This window comes from Strigops habroptila, chromosome 3 (assembly GCF_004027225.2).
Source record: "Strigops habroptila isolate Jane chromosome 3, bStrHab1.2.pri, whole genome shotgun sequence".
Lineage (NCBI taxonomy): Eukaryota > Metazoa > Chordata > Aves > Psittaciformes > Psittacidae > Strigops > Strigops habroptila.
Genome location: NC_044279.2, coordinates 84816233 through 84834809, shown reverse-complemented (window position 1 = coordinate 84834809; position 18577 = coordinate 84816233). Strand labels below are relative to the sequence as shown.

At 38.0% G+C, this 18577-nt stretch overlaps 1 protein-coding gene across 2 annotated transcripts in view; it reads right to left on the bottom strand.

Moving 5' to 3' along the window:
* The window catches only part of PDE5A (phosphodiesterase 5A), a 119443-nt gene extending 101883 nt beyond the window's left edge, over window positions 1–17560 (bottom strand). For both annotated transcript variants that reach the window (XM_030478215.1, XM_030478216.1), the window contains exon 1: window positions 17135–17560. The gene's annotated coding sequence lies outside the window, so the exon portion shown is untranslated. The remainder of the gene's footprint in view (window positions 1–17134) is intronic.
* Window positions 17561–18577: the final 1017 nt, after the last annotated feature.

The window sequence follows — 18577 nt, the reverse complement described above, 5'->3', positions numbered from 1 at the left end:
TGTCTTACAGCTTTTTTGACTCCGGGGAAAAAGAATAATTATTTTCAGTCATGTTCACAAACCAATGAAAGCTCAAGCTGCTGGTGTGGGAGTTTACTGCATTCACATGCAATGTTATGGTAAGGGACTGATCTTAAAATAGTGAGTGAATTAAAAAAATACCCTCCTGAAACAATTTAACCTCTCCTCGAGTAAAGGTTGAACGCATTAAATACTCATAGCCACTAGGTGGCAATGAGATGTAGCACTGTAGCTGGAGACATGTAAGGACCATATGCAGTAATGTATGGAATTGGATGTGAGAAGCCATATTCCTATGAAATGACCAGCACTGTGCCTTGGGGCTTCTGAGAGATCTCAGCTTACTGACAGTGACTGCACTTTCACTTAAGACACAGTAAGTATGATTCTGTTTTAATTCCCTTGATTCTTCTGTCATTTGCCACTTAGCAATGTCATCTGTAGCATGTTTTAACATTCTCCATGTCCTTTGGCAAGCAACCATGTTCTGTTATTTCAGCTGTGAGCTGATAATTTACTGAAGTGATGATGGCGTTTTTTAAGAAAATGCCAGTTATCTTGTGCAGTTATGATGAGCTCAAAATCTCTTCAATTTGGTGTATGCTGTTTCCAGCAACAAAAAATAAGAGCGTGCGGGGTACTTTGCTTACCTAGCAAAGAGATATTTTTAAAATTAGTTCAGAGAGAAATATTTTTTCCTGGCCTTTCCTGTATTTGTAACTTTTGCAAAGAAAGGGGTAAAAATAGTCTACAAGAATTTTTTCCTATTGAGGCAAGATTATTACCCTGAAGAACACCAGCAGTGCTCAGCAGCAATTGTCTCAGCTTGCATTAAGGTAGGCATTAGGAAATCTTCATTTTAATGGATGATCTGTTTGTAGTAAGGCATTGCTCTGTAGGCATCACACTTAAGCAGTTTCAGTAGTAGTAGAATACTACTTCAACAGCAATAAAGGCTTCATAGCCGTTTCCTTAACATCTAAGAAGAAACTGCTTCTGAAGGCAGCCCCAGCCAATGTTCTTTACATCACTCACCACTTCTAGTTCCTAATGGGGCAATCTGAGTCAACAGAATTGACAAACATGTTCTGCATGAGGAGTAGTGTTTGGTAGCATGTGCTGAAAATACTTGTTACAAAAATTATACTAAAAAGTTGCTGTAGCGAAGTCAAACACCACAGACCTAGAGCAGCAGTGTTGTAGATGTTAATGCAAATTTAATTTCTTCCATTTCTGTTATGGTATCAGTCTTTAGTTACGTGATCAGTCCTATAGTTTTCTCCCATTTTCTGCTTATTTTTTTGTGCAGGAGACAAAAGTGTATTCAGCTAAAGCTCTGACTGAAACACATAGAAATAATGACACTGTTACGAGCATAATTTCTTGTATGACCAGGCTTAGTTCCAATCACTTTGTATGTATGTACAATAACAATATACTTTCTTTGGTCAAGTGATGTGATCTTATCAGGTAAAGATGAGAAAACCCCATACAAAGTTCAAAAAGGGCACAGAGTTAGAAGCCAGAAAAAGAATATGGTAACAGTGAAAAGATTGAATGTCATATAATGAGCGGCAGTCTCAGCATGCACATTGCCTAGCCAAGATAAACCACACAATAAGTTACTGTGTAAACAGAGAATCATGAAGTATGTGATCCTTTAATCTTGAGGTGGTAACAATGCAGTTCTGTTCTAATTACCTTTATTATGGATAGAAGAACCTAATGTGGTTCCAGTTCCGGAAGAGGTACGTTAACTTCTAATTGTTGGAAAATAAGCATGCATGTGAAACCATAGAATTATCTTTAAAACTCAGCTGTCAGATGTATTTCTATTTAGCTATGGTTTGGAAGGTGTTTAAGGAGGAGGGCAGTTTAAGAGAGCATCTGGATCTCATTGAAGACTTGTTTTTTGTTTTCATATTTCTTAATATATTGCTACACTTTCCAGCTGGGCTGATAGAGGCACAAGGAGGACAAGACATTGCTTCAAGTCACAAAGCAAATATGTATCTCAGCTTAAATTTGAAAGCTTTCTTTTGCCTTGTGCTTTAAACTGTAGGAGCGTCCAATACTACTTGGCAGTATTTCTGCTTGTCACTCGAAGCTTAACTTGTAAAATGTAACAACATTCCTCATTTTGGAAACTACTTTTAAAAGATATTATAGAAGGCTTTATTTTTTCAGCTTTGTTTGGTCCACAGATGCATTTTTTTAGAAATAGTTGTTTTGCATTTTCTTACTCAAGAGCACATGGCAGGGGTGTGTGTGTCTCATTTGATAAGACTCCTGGCTGTATGCAGCACTGCTTATGTGCACCTACCACGTGAGTGCCCCACTTCATTCCAGATGTCCTTGTGCTGGAAGTAAAAAACAAAAACCCAAACCTGGAGCTGCAGTGTAAAATGTGCTGCACGTTAAAGGTAATCAGTACCTGATTCTTAATACAGATAGAGAAGTAGTTATGAGTCTTCCTGCTGGCTGTCCGTCCTCTCAGTATCCATTTTCCAATTATTTTTTGACTGAAACATTTGCTTTCAAAAAGAGAGCTGCAGTCGAATCCATGTTCTGATTGTTGCCTGCTGTATTCCTCCCTCACAGGACCATTTATGTTCTTAAGTTTGTTTTCCTACCACTCAACTGCCAAAATGCAGAATGTAATTGAGAAATAATGTCTTAGTCCTCTTGTAAGGAAATTCAAAAGGAAATTCCACTTGTAAGCCTCTTCGATTCTGTTAAGGCAAACTATATGCACGGTTGCCTACTTAAAGGGGAAAACCCTAGCCATTTAGTTGAAGATGTGTGTAATCTTGGCTGTGCTGGCTGTTTACTACTTAACTAAGTTAATACCATTTCTGACATCTCTAGATCATATTCTTTGAACTACTGTGTAACCTGTCTAAATAATTTCAATGGCTGTGAAGTGGGAAGGGAAATTTATCCTAGGGTTTAATCTGAATGCGGTACATAGTTTTACAAGAGAAATGAAGAGGACTTTTGAGACAGTGAATAGAAATACATGAAGAAGCAGCCATCTTGAGGTTATATTCATGCTCACAGATCTAGTCGCAACTGGTGCACTGGAAAGATCCATATTGGCTCAACTTTTCTTTAACACACTGATCACTTATATAGCTGATCACAGCTACATAAGCCAGTAAGTGAAAAAACAAAGAGCTTGGAAAACTCCAAACACTCTTTGGTCCAACTTCTTTTTTGTTCATGATCCATTCAGCAAAAGGCATGGGCGATTCTAATTTACTTTTTATCATGTAGAGGAGATCAGGTCATCTCTGACTTTTGTGGAACAAGATATTTCCTAACACAAATTACAGCAGCCACATGGATGTTCTATCAGAGGAGCTGTTCTTGTTGAGATCACTGGAGCACTTCCTGCTCCCTTTCCTTCTGCCTTACCCTTTGAATGGCTCCTGCGCTCAAGTGGTAGAACCACAGACCTGTGGGAGTGCAAAGGAGCTTTGTGAGGGATGCAGGTTTCAACCACTGTACATAACCTATGATTCTCCTATGTGCAGCTGCAAGTGTGATGGTTCCTCCTCAAATCCCTGCGTTTGTGCAGAGGCATATATATTCCTGCAGCTCTGACAGCAACAGCATCACAATAAATCCCTTTGGCTGTATATCTTTGCTCTGTTGACTAAAATTCCCATGCTCTAACCAAAGAGTCACATGTTTCTCACTCACCTGGTGATACTTAGAGCATTGTCAGGATTTGAAACTCTCCATGTCACTGGGCAATCATCAGTAAACGCACAAGTTTTTTGTTTTGGAGAACTCCTTGAACACTGCTGGAATGGATGTCAGCAATTTTAGCTGTATAAGCCAAAAAAGCAGTAGACAAGTATAAAGACCATGCTAATTAGTGTTGGAAAACACTATTAGGCTTGGCAAATGAGAACATGCAGAGCATAGTGCTTCATAGAGTGGTGGAATTTGTTGCTTTACTCTAATGTCTTGTGTTTTGAAAGTTTTTGTGGAGCTGTGATGGCAATGGAGACACCAGTGATGGGGAGCTAGAGAAACACAGCTTGCATGTAGTCTCTAATCTCAGAAAATTTTGAAGCCTGAATTATTTTCTTCTGGGAAAACTTTTAGTGCCAATTATGTTCGAACAGAATTAGAGGCAGCCTGCCCATCCAATTTCTCTCTTCTTGAGCTTATAGCAAACTGATAGCATATTTCCATCCTTTTGACCCTGTAAAGTATGATAAGGCAATTGAAAAGTCTGTGGACTGCCCTGGGAGTTGAGTTATGGATTCTAGCCAAAGCACTGAAACTGTAATTGGTGTGAAAGATTTTTCTTCTCTTAATCATGCCTTCATATTTTGTCTCTTTCCAGTTTTCCCAAAGAACAAGTCATTAGCCACTCCTTTGGAAGAAAAAAGGCTTGAGGCAGCATAGCTTGAGATTTCTTTGACCTTTCAGCTCTGCTTTCCTTTGAAACCAGCATTACTTCTGCTGCATGCAATTTGGATTACAGAGATATTCCAAACATCTGAGAGAGTGAGGGAAATGATAATTTTAGGGTCAGACTTTCAAAGGAGCCTGGCTCCAGTGACTGAGATGAGGAATGAGGCTTGCGGGGAACCCCCATCTACTTGCCGTTGTGTTTTTTCAGAACCTTTAGTAAGTGTTACCAGAGTAGTTGCTGAAGCTACTTGCATGAAAATCTGAGGGGCTTGAATGGGAGGAGAAGCTTTGAGGAGTCTAGCTGCTAAGGACAGGTCTTACCCTGTGTTGCATGTCAAAATCCTGCTCGCATCAGGAAAATATTTGAGAAAAAATTCAGTATGTAAAAGGAAAGAGTTAAATAATCAAAAAACTTGCGATGTTCTTCTTAAATGCAATGACATCACACCAGAAAAATCCAATAAGATAAAACTCCTACCAATCATAGTATAGAATTATTAGCATCTTGAATATTCAACCCATTTGTAACCTACTATTAATACAGCAAATCCATATCTTATGTAAGCATGTTGCATCAGTTACTATGTATTTATTTAATGGTGGAAATAAACTAAACTGTTGTGCTTCTTGTTGAAGACTTAGGGCTATTTTTGGTGTTCTCACAACTTCCCTTGTCAGTATCATCTGCAGGAATGAAAATCTGTGATTCAAATCACTATATACTACTATGGAAAATATGCAGTTCTGCATGCTGTTGTTTCAAAACAGCTAGAGCTGCCAGACTGTGCCAATGTGATTTGTGTCGAATATGCTGCTCTTCTCTACTTTCTCTTCATTTTGAAGGGATCACCAGCAATGCCAGGCATCCGTGTAACTGTTAGGGTGCATAACTTTCATTGAATTACCTGTTTTCAGCTTGCATTATAAAGTTACTTTTCTTTCAGAAGCATGTAGAAGAGAACATGCCTCTGCCTAGGGAATTCAAATCTGTTGTATAAAGCCTATGACTAGTGCCAATTGGAAGTGCAAAGAATAGCCTTTTTTTGTTGGGGTTTTCCTTTGATGTGTATCTTGAGGAAGCATGCAAACCACACTTCTGGTTTATCTGACCTCTCTGTGGTAAGTTCCAGTCAGATGTAGTTTTCATTTAAACTACAAAAAGTGCAGGATTTTAAAAGCTGTAAGTCCGAATTATTCCCAGCACAAACCCCAGACAGCTGCATGTGGGCTGAGAAGTGCCTTGGAGGCTGAAGGAGGGATCCTTCTCTCCAGGCCATGTAGATGTTTTACAGCTGTGAATATGGCCTTGATGTTAAAGGAATTTCCTTGGAGAATCCATCTGTAGATAGGCTGGCCAAGCAATCCTTGCAGTTATGAATCATGACCTTGATCTGTTCTTCTGAATGCCTTCCTGTGGAGGGAGGAATGTGAATATTGGAGATCTGCACATCTTCACCTTCTGAGGTCCTGCTTTCAGCACTTACTTTGTCACCTCACTTTGCATAAACTTAATGCATTTTGGAGCCCTACTAAAATGTATGGACAAGCTTGGCTGGTCCCAAAGTGAGTGTGCCTGTTTCTGGGAAGCAGCATATGCCTGCCTGGGTGTGAGGTGCTGAGTGGTCTTATTAACCATCCAGAGGAGTCCTGGGCTGGAAACTGTGCTGACGCAAGTGCCTCGTTTCTGGTAATTCAAGTAGTCTTTGGTCTATATACCCTAAGCTTTCTCAAGCAATTCTGAAAGCCCCGACTCTAATGTCAGCTTTACAATTATCTAACAGCTAATTTAATAAAAACTCTGCAATTAACAAGCCGAACTCATGCAGCTCATGTTCTTCAAGGTCTCATCGGAAGGCTTTGCAATTACTAATGCGCAGAACTTTGCAGACGCTGCATGGATCCACTAAGCTCTGCTCTAATGTTGTTTAAAAACAAAATAATTACCCTCAACATGTTGTTTCTGCTTTGCTATTTCTAAACTAAGAATATTCAGGAAGCTGCCTCTTGCGCATGATTATAAATTGCTGGTTAGGGTAAGGCATCTAGCGGGCAGCTAATAAAGTATTAAATGCATTTTCATATTGTATGCATTGTGTTTATGTATTATTCACTAGGGAATGCAAATTTGCTTCAGAATAGGAGTAGGATGAGTTCTTTTATCAGCAACAAAAGCAGATACAGAAGGAGGTATTTGACCTATAGTTCTTTCCTTGAGGAACTTTGCCTGTAAAAGATATGAGGAAAATATCAGTAAAATATCAGGATTTGACCTATTGCTGTTTATGTGAGAAATGCACAGGAGAAAGTGGGAGGGAGGGAGAAGCAGGGAGTAAAGTGTATCCTTAAAAATGCGAATTTTCTAATTTGTAAGAACAACAGCAGGTTTTATTAGTAGCTTATGAACAACACAAACCTGGGAGTGACAATTAAGAGCAGCCCACAGCTTGTTAAGTCCATGATAGAAGGTTATAATTCATGTGCCATCTGGATGTGGCAATTTTGTTGAAAGCAGCTCTTGAAATGAGCTCATCACTTGGTGCTGAATACTCTTCTGCAGGAATGCGTCTCAAAGAACAGCAATAGAAATGGGGGGCAACAATTTTCAGAGTAAGAAGTGATAAATTCTGTAAGGACAGGAGGTTTTTCATCTTTGGCTTATGGGTATTATTCTGAATTCAAGAGTTTCAATGAGATGCAGATGTCTGGGTGATCTATGGCAGTAAAGGAACCATGTTTGCCAAAGAAGAAGGAATAGGAAAGGTGGATAGTGAACAAAGAACTATTAGAAGCTTTTATGGCAGAAACCTAAACCAACCAAACAGCTAGTATTTCGTGAGATAAACGAAATTTGGAGATGTAACTGCAAAAGTGGTGGTTCTCAGGGCAGGGAGGGGAGAATACTCATCTATGTGGACTTGCGTGTTTTTTCAGTATCTGAAAAACTCTGCTTGCATTTACATTCAGAGATGCTTTTGAGAGAATAAGTCATCAGTTTGCCTACTCCGACTAGTCATCCCTATGCTTTGCTAAGATGTGCTGTCAGCTGAGATTCGTCCCACTAGTCATATTGTTGATTCTGCTAGTCATCCCAAAGTCTGGGCTATGTCCCCTATCAGTTTCTTCCTTACGTATTCTTTTCTTCAAATTATTGCTGATCTAGCACTGTATTAAAGTCTGTGTACATATTTTATACTAACATATGCAGTTTTTTATTTTGCTAAAGACTTTCAGGAGTAGCTATTAAAAATGCTGTACTTACTAAAATTGTACTTGCACTGAAAACACTGGGACTTTCCTAAGAGATCACTGAATTCCACAAGATTAAGCTACTATAGGATCATTCCCTTAACATGGCAAAGATGTAAGGGAGACCTCAGTTTGAGCTTGGGTCAGAACGAGACTTCTAGCACACCTAATCCATACTGTTGCTGTTTATAGAATCAAAACCTACGAGGACCTCAAAGTCAATTAAACTATTCTTGAAGGTTTATTCACAGCATTCATTTAGGATCACTGATGTTCTTAGATCTATGAGGATCTGTTGAGAATTGCAAGTTCAGTCACGCCTAAAACCAAACCTTATAGAAATATTCTTTACAAATTTAGAGCCAAGAATCAAATTTATTTCTTTTGGAATTGGGAAGCATAATTCTGTTTGGTATTCTGTGGTTTTTTTAAGAGCCATCTCTCAAAGTTTTCCTCTTAAATTTGACAAGAAAATGACCAAAAACCAGAAGTATTAACTACTATTCTGTTTTGTATTTTATTCTGCTTTATTTTTTATTACATTGTTTTATATGGTACATGATAAGCACAGTCTGCTCAAAAAAAGTTGCTGAAATCATGGTCTTACATGGTAAATGGAGAATATCTCATAAATTGAAAATAGCTAACTTGGAGAAGTGATATCTGATATCTTCTGAATGAAAAAGAACAGGTCTCTGACATGCCTTCTTGCTATCTGCTGATCTTAGCTTGTAAGAGTGTTTCAGAATAGGACAGGACTGAATTAAAAGACTTGGATGAGTAATTTCTCTCACGGCTCTTTAGGAAGTTATAATCTGCAAAAGAACTTCAGTTGCAAGCAATCTCTCGTCTGCTTAGAAGGAAAAAAGGGAAAACTAAAAACCTATTGCACACATCCTCCCATGTGTTAGCCAGGTTTCTCTGAGGGGGGAAAAAACTGGAATGGTAATTGTTTTTTTCCATAGTGATGCAAGAATTTTGTGAACAGATGCTGCCTGACTCCATTCTGTGCCGTTGGACTGGTGGCTCTCTGAGTGTTTGCTCAAGGCTGCCAAGTTATGAAATGTTTGATGTACAAGCTGAGTGTGAATAAAGGTTTTATTACTTGAACAAGACATCTCAGCTCAAAAGTCCCTTGCTTACATTTGCATGGATATTAATGACCTGTTAAAGGTGGATATAAAAATGTCAGATGGACAAAAATGGATCAAATATTTCTTTTTAGTTTTGCCCTTTAAATGTTTTATGGTTAATATCACTGGGCTTCCCTTCTCTACTCTTGATATGCGTTTACTGGTTGTTACATGGTCACCTTTTTAAATACAAGATAAATCACAAATCCTCTGGCTGCTTTTATTGTAATTTATATGAACAGAGTTGTTGCCTCTGCTTTCATTGGTGAAGGAATAATTTCTAAATGGGGTGTGTGCAGAACTCCTTATTGCCATTTTCTCTATATTTGAAATATGTCTGAAAAATAGTGAACTTTCCAGGATCTAGTGTCTTTCAGCTAGGCTAGGAGAGACTGCAATTAATCCTTTTTAGGTCTGTCTCAAGTATTAAAGCATTAATGTTGGTGTATTTTTAAAATTCTAGATTGCACCTGTACTCTTGCCTGTTTGCTGGGGTTTTTTTGAGAAAGATTGATCATTTAATCTGATAATGATTAAAAAATTAGTGATATGATCAGGTTTTTAGGTTTTTTTTCCTCTTCTTGCAAGGTGTTTTTGTAAGTGAAGACAAATAGGAAAGGTGCATTTTGGAAAGGAAATTGGTCTAAGTGCAGTGGAGGAGAAAATGATGTTTCAATGTTCTATATTAAATGATTTTATCATTTTCAACAAGATCTAGTTGCTGATATTTAATCATGATATTAGGTAACTACATAACATTTCCAAAATAATAACTAATGCTAGAAATTACTCAGTAAATTCAAGGCGACTTTCTTTCAAAAGAGATTCTTTAATCAGACAATTGCAGTGCTGCAATATGAGTCTGATTTGGATGAATGTCCTTACATTTGTAGAAGAACTTCATGGGGAAAAAAAAAACCTACTTCAGAAAAAAGAGGAGGAAAGTGGCACTAGATGATAATAAAACTATAAATGATGCCCAGATTTATTTGAATTCATGGAGCTAATATCTCACCTTGCTGCCACTCCATAGTCAAATGCTATTTAAAGAACTCCGGTTACCTCTACGCATAGAAGTAATTTTGCTGTTACTCAAAGCCTGTATACCCTTTTGTCATCCTCATGTGAGAAAATTAATAATGTGAGAACCAATCTGATTGTTGATCTAAAAAGACTTCAAAGTAGTACCCAAGCCTTGCTGGCTCCTAGGCAGTAATGCTGAACAAGTTGTGTTACAAGTGGCATCATATTTTGTTGTTCTTGTCAGCTAAGGTTTCCAAATGCTGTAAAAATTCTTCTGTTTCCGATCCTTCTCATAATATTGTTGTATGATGCTGTAATTGTACTAGAGTTGTGTCAGCACCCTATGAGCCAACATCTGGAAACTATTAAAACTCTTCATAGAGAAAAGGATGGCACAGGAACAACTGATGCATCTGGAAAGATCAAAACCTTTCTGTTGTGTCCTGGTAGGGTAGGTTATTACCATGCAAAAGCTGGGAATCTCTCAGGATACTTCAGATGGACTTCTGGTGAATATATATATATAGTGTGTGATATACATATATGTGTGTGTGTGTGTGTGTGTGTGTATATATATATATAGTGATACAGGGGTGCATGCATAGTATGACCAGGTACCTAAATGCTCCATGTGAAAGGGATACGGAACATTGCTCTTCTGGTTTTGTTTTGCTACAGTTAGTTGGGGTTCAGCCTGTAACAAGTGACAGCTACATCTGTATGGATAAATACCACATCAGAAACAGATCTGAAACCAAGTGTTTTGAATCCAATCTCATGTCTTGCATTTGAGTTGTACATGTGCACAATGTCTCTGTGGCATATAGCATGAATCATAAATAGGACATCTTGTCACATGTGACACAAATTGTACAGTAGTATTTATTCTATGCTGCTGTGATTTGTCTATTCAAAGTTAAGGAGCTCACTTAGCAAGGCAACCTAATTTTTCATCTTTCCTTTCTTCTCTTGTGTTGGTAGCTTAAATTCATTATTCAGTTCCAGTTCAAAACCAACTATTTTAAATATATATCTTGTGAGGTGATTTATGCAAGGCCATTTGTGTCTGGTGTTATATATTTATCACAGAAATTAGGAAAACTCATCTTAAAATTCAAGATGAACTGTAGCTTTTCATTACTACTTTTTCAGGACTCTTAGTAATATCATAACTGGCAACCCTCATCAAGCTCCCTTGATTCTCGTGAATCTATTAAGAGACAGAAAGTACATGTTCTAAGAATAGGAAGACAGAATTTACTGCTAGTAGAAACTCTTTTTAGGTAGATGTTCCATTTAGTTTGGTACCAGTAAAATGCTTCACAAGTTTCAAAAATGGTTCCTGAAATTTTACTTAAGATCATCCTTATTAAAATACAACAGGTGGCTAAAGGAGGATGAACGGGAACAGCAGATAATAATTTTGGTAGGTGGCTTTCTGAGAGTCTCAGATAACTTATGTCTGGAGTCTGTGCTGAGTAAGGAGAAAGACTGTATGTATATAAAGCACTGGCATGAGAGATTTGAAAAATGTTCAGCGTTAGGTATGTGCACATGTATCTGCATATATTCATCTGATATGTATGCTAATTGGGTTAATGATAAAGTCTTGCAGAGAGCTGCATGTGGGCAGAACCTTACAGTCATGATGCCAAAGTTAGTACTTGGGCTAGATGAAACCAGTCCTAGGGCCCAAATAAGTAGTTTTAAGAACTCGGTTTTACATCTCTTCTTTTGTGATACCATGGCCATGCAAAAGTAGTCTTCTGGAAACTGAGAAACCTTTATTAAAAATGCTTATTTTCAGTATGAAATACTTTCAGATGTATATAGCTTGTAGAGGGAAGACGGAATTACATCAGAATCTTGCTGAATATATCTGAATTCTTTCATTCTCTCATGCTTTGGAAGCCTCTTCTAGTCTATCCAAGCCTTGGTTACAGAAATGAATGCCTCGCTAGAGTTCTGCAGAAATCTTGTGTTTTACTGCTGAAGACAGTCACCTTAACTGTAGAATGAATGTAACTGATGTCTGCATTTAATGTCTTACTGAAGTGTTAGTGTGTGTCCCCTACTTAAACAACTTTGGGGCGGTGCTCATACCCATATTTTGGTTCCAACACTGTCCCATGGACTAAAAGACATTGCTCTGATTTATCCATCTTCACTGCAGTGAAGGATGAGGTTAACAGTAATCTGTTGGTGTTGGCATGCCACAGTGCTTCTCGAGCTTTTACTTTTCCTTTCAAGGAGAAAATGCTGAGGCTTTTGGTTATAGGGCCATAATCTAAATATAAACATGTAGTTTTAAGTTAAAAGATGAAATAATTCACTGGCTGAGAGACAGGATGGGTTTGTAAAGAAAAGAGGTAATGAAATAGTAAAAATCCAGGGGAAAGGTAGGATGCAAGCAAAGCTGAGGGAGATTGAAATGACCCACTAGCAGAGCAGAAGGATCTAAAACAGAACAGACTCGGCTGCAGTAAGTAAGAGGGAAGTCTGAAATTGAGAAGGCAAATCCCAAATCACCCCAGACAGCTGGACTGTTGCTGACCTTTAGTAGCATTTCCTACCAAAGAAAACATATACTTCTGGGAAACGCAAGACAGTGTCACACTTACAATGGTCACTAACACACATCCATAAAAATGGAATGAATATAGAATAAATTTATATTTAGGCTCTACTTGATCTCAAAGTAGAGACTTGTAAACTATTTTACTGCTGGTGCCATTTTTAAGTTGATATATCCTACGATGCCAGCTCTCAAAGTGATGCCTCAAATTGCCTTATGAGCTGCAAGTTAAATGTCTTCAGGTGAGCACTGGTTGGCAGTAGTGGCTTGCATAGAGACTCTTGGTGGAGCCATCGGCCTTGTGGGGGAAGAACTCAGCAGCCTTCATACATATGTATTATCACATCTGTTTAGTGATGAATATCAACACTGGGTTTTATTCTACTAGGCCAGCAAAGCAAGAAAACAAGGAGATAAATTGTATTTTAACTGAATTCCAACCACTTCATCTACCTGATGTACAGATCACAAGTCTATATGTCACTGGATTCTTATTACTGGTGATAGCATATCAAGCTTGATTTTTCAGTCCAGGCTAGAAACTCGATGGGCTGTGAAATCAAGAAATATGTTTTGAGTTGTAATTTAAATATATCTGACAAACAAATACATCAAACTGAAACGCAGGAGATTCCCTCTGAATATCAGGAAACACTTTTTTTTTACTGTGAGGTTTAGCAAGCACTGGCAGAGGTTGCCCAGAGAAGTTGTGGAGTCTCCATCCTTGGCAATATTCAAAAGCCCTCTGGATGTGCTCCTGGCCAACTGGCTTTAGGTGGCCCTGCTTAAGCCAGGGAGGTTGGACCAGATGACTTCCTTAAGGTCCTTCTAATCTCAGCCGTTCTGTGAAGTCGCACTGAAATAAAGCTTCTGCATCTGCTCAGCTTTTAAGAAAGAAATGCTGTTCTGCTATGAAACTACTGATTATGATAATCTCTTGCAGGCTAAGTAACAGCTTATAGGCACTGAATTATGAGATGGAGTTCAGAGATGTCATATTTTCCTATTGTTTTGCCAAAGCTATTGAAGTTGCACCTGAAACTAAACAGGCAATTTTTCTTTGAGTTTTCGGCAAGAAAGATCAAGTCCTGTTCTTCTAAGTCTGTTTATGGATTGCTGTTCTTAATAAAAAAATATCTGACTTTGCACAACTGTTCTTTAACATGCACAGTTATAACTGGTTTGTGCTCTGTATTTAAAACAAAGTGCAGAAGACAAGTGATACTGGCTTTTTTCTTTGTCTTTTTTTTTTCTCCCAGAATGCCTGCAGCTATAATTTTCCACTCAGTAAAGTTTTTTGGCCTAAAGAAATGAAGACTAGGCAGATGCTCAGAGAACGAGTGATAAGGATCTAGGAAGATTTTAAGATCTGCAGCGCATGACAAGCTAAAATCCTTTACAAACAGCTTCTTAGTTATGCTCTAATGAGATTTCTGAGGACTGGAGAATTCTTGGTGGTTCAGAAAGAGAACTTAACCTTCTAATATGCCTCGTATTCTGTCAGCAGAGGCAATGGAAAACATTTGTCAAAACAGACGTACGCACTAGCCCCCTGCTATTGAATACAAATGGTAAATTCAAGGTCCACTTAATGGCAGGCGAGCCAAGAAACATTTGGACATTTAGTTTAACACTGAATATACCCCAAAGAATACACTATTACAATTCCAGGACTTTCTTGGCTGTGGCCAAAACACTGAATACTGAAAGAACAGTCATTTCACAGTTTACGCTTCCAGCCAGAAGGAAGAACTGCTGAGGTGCATGAAAACTAAGATGTAGCAGTTAACATGGCTTTCAAGACTTTTGAAAAGACATGTTCGACAGCTGGTTCAGTCCAGCAGAGCAGTTTTGGCCAGTGCTTCATGATAATCTACTATGTCATTCAGTTGCTTTTCATATACTAAATTAAATACCTTAACAGCAATTATGTGTATAGAATATACTAAGAGACTAAATGTGCCAATATCTGGTTTTTCTATTAAAAAAAAAAAAAGCTGGCATGTTACACTAAGTTTCACAGAACAGTTAGGCAAAATGTGGAAACTATGATCCACGTAGCTAAAGTGTTTGTAGTTGCTGGTGGCATGACTACTAAAAGCAAAACAAAGTTGCGGAGATGTTGTGTTACTTGCATCCAGTGAAATGGATACTGAGGTAATTTCTGCCAGTTAATAATGAAAACTTGCTATGATTTAAACAATTCATTATTAAACAAGCAGATGTTACTTGTCTGAGTTTGAAATATGAGCATGGAAAAAGCTCCTATAAAGTGTTTGCAGTAGTGGCATCAGTGCATTATATTGACCCTAATCAGGATCCTAGTTATTTGATCATGTATTGTTCTGTAAAGGTCGGGGGTTTGTTTCCTGTGGAATGAATACAATGGAAGGATACAGTGCTAGTCACTGCAATGCAATCTTATACTGACTGCACCATGCCTACCTCTACCTATGTATCCTTTGCCTGCATGTTAGGAATTAGGCACTGAAGACTAGAAGTGTAGCACTGTTGAAAACATAAATAACTTCTTAATATTACACACAAGTGCCTGTCATCAGGTTCAGAATGTTTCTTCCCAGTCATACCTTGCTTCACTCCCTTTTTCCCTCTGCACACTGCAGAGAATTTACAGCCTCAACTTAAAATCAAGAACAAGGGCTGAAAGATAACTGACATGCCTGATAATTGTCAGACTACCCATATTTGTTTTCCTCAGCTTAACATTATTGACTTCATAAGGATTAGTTAAGGGTACCAGACCTACTCTCTTGGCTTGTTTTCTTCTAGAATTTCTTGAACGTATGGGATGATAGACTTTGAAACCGAGTGAAAGCCAAGTTACTGTTAACTGTATCTTAAGGTAAGCTGTTAAACACCCAGTGCTATTACTTTTTAATTTATTTTTGAGTCATAAAGAAGTGCTCACATGCACTATACCCTGTGTAACTTATGAGTGAGTATGGAATGATGGCAGGTACTTAATTTCAATACCTGTGATTTCAGATTGGAACTACAGACCATATTTAAAATCCAGCTAATCTTATAAAGATGTGAAACTCTTCCTGCTCAAAACCCTTCTGATCTTTAGTGCAATAAATTTGGCCAATATGTTGTCATTACTTCCTGCAAAGCAGAATTTGGAGATATATGGAAGAGCTGTTAAATTATCTCTTGAGAATTAGGCACTGAAGATGAGTTCAAGAGCAATATGCAGATGTTAACACACCCAAACTGGCAGTAAAACTCAACTTGTAAAACATTGTATGTTACAAATAACTGTTGCAGATGTACAGTGAAGTACATAGAGATGTGGGAGATTATCATTAATACTAAGGATCTTGAGGATCTTCACAGCTAACATCTTGCTGTTGCACTTGTCTCAGGGGGATTGCTATTACTTGGAAGCAGCACACTTCTATGCCTCTTTTCTTGACAGTACCTGGGATTAATTAAGTCTGCTATTACCTAAATATCTCTACAGACAAGACTCTACACAGCTGCAGAGATCCAAATTGAATAGGAAAGAATTATGGTTGCCAAACTTGTTTACATAAATATTTTTTTAGTTGACTTTCACTGTGTAGTTTGACACTAATAAAAGTGATTCCTGGAATGAAACATTTGGAATCAGTCTAAGAGAATGAAAATGGGTGTACAAAACTAGAAAACAACTCCATTAAGTATATCCATAATTTAAAACAAAAAAAAAAATCTGGATTGTGTTTTCAGAAGTCTGGCTAATGAACGAGGTATTCCTTGGTTTTGTAATAGTTTTCGGTACTGTACAAGCAAAAGAAATGTTCGTTCCACTTAATACCTCTATAAACCTAGGTTCTTTCACTTTAATATTACAATGACAATAATACAACATGACTTTCTGTGGCTATTAATCTTCTGAGCTTAATCATCTTGTTGAAACACAATTGAAATTTAGCACCCTGTCTACTTGACCCTCCTAATGAAATTTGTCCTCATTTGACAGGGCTCCTTTCTAATTTTGGTTTATTAAATTGTGAGAAAGAACAAATGTGGCCTCCTGTTTCTCATTACACAGGACCAACTGATCAGATAATTCAAGGTCTGATAAAATCTCAGCGAATTCAGCTGCATGCAGTAAGCATAACTGTTACGAGGCCACCTTAAAGTAAGAGTGCACTTCAATTCTTTCGTAAACAGCATCAATATGCTATGCTTAGCAAGTACCTCTTTCTCCTGTAGAGCATGGTTTGGGTTGTGTTTCGAATTTTAAAATGTGCCATGTCATTTTAAGTTGCTAAATGGTGTAATTTACTAACTGTTCTTGATAGCTTGTGTTGGCATCTCGTGAGAACTAGATTCTAGCTTTTTCCTTAAAATACAGTCAGTTCTAAGAAAGCAGCATTATTCTTGTGAAAACAGCATTTATAGATTTCTCTTGCATGTTTATCCTCAGCATCATCTTACTGGGAACATGTTTAATCTGCCAAAAGATCTTCTGAACTCTTAACTGCAAACCATTCTGTAGTCCAAATTTCTCATGTAAATGCCATATGACTTCAGGTAGGTAGAGAGCTTCAGGTTCTCTAAGCATATTATCTGTAACCAACTTTACAGTTTTCTGAGCCTTATGACTGCTGCATATTCAAAACACTGTTCACTTATTGTACTTGTTATCTAGCTAGACTGTATAACTTCTATTTAGGCAGTTTGCTTTCAATCTTACCTCAGTATTCACAACCTCATCTTGCTGAGAAGTCTTACCCAGGCTTCTTATCCTGAAAACTCGGTGCTTTTTATTTGTCTGATTAACTTCCATGGCTTGCAAGCTATCCAGCTTTTGTTCAGTCGGTGTTCAGTAGGCTGGTGCATGCCTCTGCACTGCTTGGGTTTTCTTTAATCAACATATGGACTATAATATATTGTTTGTTTAGAATCTGATGTCATGGGAAAAAGTGTTGCTTGAGTCAGTTTGGAAACTTGCCAAGGTATGTTCAAGTTTTCTTCCTTGACTGTAGTATCTGCTTGAAACTTTTCGCTTGCCTTCTAATGGTTATTCCTGCTTATCCACAGGCTGTTTCCAGTCCAAATATAGTGCTACTTGATTGAAAAAATCCAAGAAGCAGTTCTTTTTGGCATGTGTTTAACAGTCCTGACCAAATCCCTTCTGAAATGCCATGGTCCGGTCTGTTATAGAAGGTCACAGGCTTGCTAGGGCTGTCCCTCCGGACATTTCAGTGACTTCTGCGTCTGCACAGCTAGAAAAAACTGCTCAAATCTGGAATGTTTTTCAAACCCTTTTTTCCCCTCCCTCTGAAGTTGCTGTGAGGAAGCAGTGACCTGGGGTACCCTTGTGAAACTTACTGACCCACAGTTTGGAATGTGCAGCCAGCTCAGGGCTGTGTCCTACATCGGGGTCCTGTGTTGGGGGGTGTGTGTGTGTTACACTGAAGGAGCCCTGCAGATAATATTTCGGAATACTTTACAAACAGAGCCAAAATGATTTGATCTGCCTGGCTGCTTAACTAAAGTATGTTAGTCAGGGCAAACTAATGTAACTCCATCAATGTTAATAGAAACGCTGAATTACATCAACTGAAGAACAAGCCCTTAAATTCTGGGGAAATCATACAGACTGAGCTTAAAAGGCTCTGATGCTGTCTTACAGCATTTAAATAGTATTAAGAATGTTTAATACCCAACTAATTTCTAATTAGCTTTTTTTCTTGTTAACTTTTCTATGATACCTTTTTCTGTTGATGTCACAGCTTTGCTGTAAGAAAACAAGAGCTCTGTTCAAGATAAAGCTGTCCTAAGCTGTACGTTCACATGTGTAGTAGTACCTGCACAGGACAAGAAGCTCAGTGGGCTTCAATGCTTGCATGTTCCTTTTGAAACATTCAGAATATCAAAATGTAACAGTTTGCTTTGTGAATACTAGGATTTTTCTGTAATTTTTAACCCACCTGATAAAGAATGGATTTTCCTGGGGACAAAAAGAAGATACTGTTTCAACTGGAGGGTTGTGTTGGTGCCAGATTTCAAGCTCCTGTTATAAATCATTATGGCTCTTCAGAAAAGATGAAAAATATGAATGTTGGGAAAACCATCCTTCACTAAGTTTGTTCCAAAAATGGCTGAACTATTTCCTATCAAACTAAAAAAAAGA